Below are 3,308 nucleotides of genomic sequence, written 5' to 3' on the forward strand. Positions count from 1 at the left end.
AAGAGGAAACTTCAGAAGACAAACTCCCACCAGCCTGCCTTTGATTACATTTGATATTGTTTTATTCCTTAATGCTTTCCCACTGCAGGCTGGCTGAGGAGGGAGGGAAGGTGGGAGAGCAGGAGGAAACAGTGCTTGAAAGGGGTAAAAATACAAATTTTCCCATTAATATCTGTGTCTGGAGGGGTCTGTGTGCTGAGAGGGGCTCAGTCAGGCTCTGAGGATGACAGTGCCTTTGAGGACAGGTATTGGGGTCCCCCAGCTCCCCAGGCTGTGGACTCGGGGATGAGCAGGAGCATCCCTGTGTCTGCAAAGGTGACCAAGCTCAGGGCAGCTGCAGAGCACCGTACTGGTGGGTGATGGATGCTGGTCCCCACCTCCCAGCCCCTCGATGGCTGGGGCAGAGGAGCAGCAGGGACAGGCAGGGGAGAATGACATGACAAGCTCCATCTGCCACACAGCTGGGTGGCACCGTTGCCGCCAACACTGTGATACCAGTGGGAAAGGCTTGGAGGGGCTTTTCCACGTGCTCTGCCCTCACAGAACCAGACCTGAGTTCCCAGTTTGCATGACAGGAAAAAATTCTCCCGTCTTCGCGTGAAGCACCAAGAACCAGATGGTCCCAGGGTGTCCCGTGTCCCCCGGGGGCTGGGCGGGGGTGACAGCTGTGACACCAGCGGGGATGGGGCAGCAGACACTGGTGGGATGGAGGTGAAAGAGAAGGGAGTGCTGAGCCATGGCAGAGGCTGAGCATACTCTGCTGCTGCTGGAACAGCTTCCAGCCCGCTCGGAGCGCGGCCACGGCCTGGCCTCTGCCGTTCACACCGGGAACGGCAGCACAGCAGGATCCAGCTGCAGCACCCGGCGCTGGCACAGCCTGCCAGGGGCTCTGCTGGCTCCTAGCGGGCCTGGGGGATGGTGGCAGCGGGGACGGGCATTTTGTAACCCTGGGGGAGGTAAGACAGCGTGAGAGTGGGACACGGCGGGGGCCAAACCGGTGGCGAGGGCTGGGGCAACATGCGTCCACTCCACGCAGGTCTTTTCCCCCAGGTTGTGTCCTGAGAGACCAGGGGATGAGGGGATGTGGGGACACAAACCAAACCCATCTGTCTGTGTGTGGGAGCAACTGGGGGGATTTCACACCTGGATGTGGGGCTCGTAAAGAGCCAACAATGAGGAAAAATCCTGGAGAACCTGGACATTCTAGGAAGCAGTTGGAAAAACAAGGAAACTTTGGACTGCAGCCTTGGGATGGCAGTGTGGGGTTTTCACAACACCAGAACTCCAAGGTTGTGAAAACCAGGATCTTTTGTCCCCCTGTGTCACTGGAGCTGATGCCAGGCTCCTGGAGCCCCTCCACAGGCAGGGGCCCACCCAAAAGGCCATTTCCCAGTTACACCCAGATCCAGCACATCCCATAACACTGTTCACCTGTGTCCCCCAGCCGGGGCTGGAGGTGCCTGGCGAGAGGGAAGGTCAAACTCATGGGATGCAGGGCTCCTTTTCCCCAGGGAGCAGCCTCCCGGCTCTGCCAGCTCTCCCAAAGCAGGACAACTGGGCTGTCACATGTCACAGCCCCACGGGCATCCAGGTTTGTATACCAGCATCTTTGGCAGGAAAAACTGCAGCTGCCATGGGAGCAAATGCCTTCCTTCGACATCCCTGCATTATCACAGAATCATGGAATGGTTTGGATTGGAAGGGACTGTAAGGCTCATCTGCTGCTACAGGATACCAAGGCTGAGGGGAGCAGGGCTGAGCTGGCCCCTGAAAATCCTCTTTAAAATCCCCTGAAGCCTTCTCAGCTGTGGTTTCTGGTGAAGCCTGATGTTGCTCAGATCTCCTGCAATGTGCCCCCATACCCAAGGACAGGACCTGCCCTGGCAGCAGCCCCCTGCCTTGAGCCTTGGCTGGGCAGTGAGCAGCAGGACCTTGCCTGGCCCCAGGCTGCTGGGGACAGATCCCACCCTGGGGGGTTTCACGGCATAAGGAGGAGGAAACTCTCTTGCTGAGATGTCCCAGCCCTGGGCCTGGCACATCAATACCGGGGCTCCCACCATCCTGCACAGGATGGTCTCCCAACACCAGGGTGCACAGCACTGTGTCCCCTCCCTGCTTTCCTTTGGAGGCAGGCCAGCCAGAACATTCCTGGCCAGGCTGTGGGTGGTTTGCTCCACAGAGGGAAGGGCTCTGCTGAGCATCTCCCCAGCAGTGACGCAACACCCTGTCGTTGCTCCCTTGGGGTTTTTTCAGCCATTTCTTTTGCTTCCTTATTGCCCAATGCTTGGTAGGGCTGGCACAGGTGGCAGACACCCTCCTCTCTTTCCCTCTGTGGGCTTTGCCTCCTTGGAAAGACACATCCCGCAGGACACCAGCCTTGGAGCAGGATGCAGGCAGGGCCACGGCAGTGATGGTTTTTTGTCAGCCTTTGTTTGTCTCACCCAAAGGTTGTTCTGTCCCTTCCCAAACACAGGGAGAAGTCCATGCCTGGCATCTTGGCACAGGTCCCCACTTGCCACCGCCACCTCACCCTTCCCTCACCCCTGAGTCACGGATGGGGAGCACTCACCCACCCCGTGGCACAGCCCATGTTGGGGTGTCCATGCCCAGACACCCATCCTGGCACCTGCCGGGCTCTCCCTTTCTCCACCCGCTTCAAATCACAACTTCAAAGGAACTGGCAGGAACCAAAAGCTTTCCCCACCCTTTTTTCTGCCAGGAACCGGGAGCAGATTTGCTGAGCCATGGAAGTGGAAGGTGGAGTGGTGCTGGGAGCACAACCTCAATGCCCTACTAGGCATCAGAGATTCCAAGCTGGACCTGAGGACACTTTTAGCACAGTGGGTTTGCGGGTCAGAGAAATATAAAGGAAAATTGCAATTTTGGATAGCGAGGCATAAAATTCCTGGTCGTGGTTGTAAACTCAGTCAGTGCTCACCTGAGACCTGCTGCAACTTGTGAATCAGGAGTTTATTGTGTGGCAAAATCCATGGCATATTGTCCTGAATAGAGAACTCAGCAATACCTTGGAACTGCAAAGGCCTCTCCTCAGCCTCCCCCCCGCATCCTGCTGGCACCCAACCTCCTCCCGGGATGGGAGGAAGCTGAATGTGAGGCTGTTGTGGAAGAAGAGCGACCCAACGCCGATGGTGGTGGTGGAGCAGTGGCAGCCTCTGGGGGGCTCAGCTCTGCCAGCCCCTGGATGAGTCACTGTAAAAGCCGACAGGACTGGCCCTGTGGCCGCTGCCCACTGCCCCAGCCCCGCCTGCGTCACCAGCACCTGGCCTGGCCACCGGGATGTGCCTGGG

This window comes from Manacus vitellinus, unplaced genomic scaffold (assembly GCF_001715985.3).
Source record: "Manacus vitellinus isolate BGI_N305 unplaced genomic scaffold, ASM171598v3 scaffold_24_pilon, whole genome shotgun sequence".
NCBI lineage: Eukaryota > Metazoa > Chordata > Aves > Passeriformes > Pipridae > Manacus > Manacus vitellinus.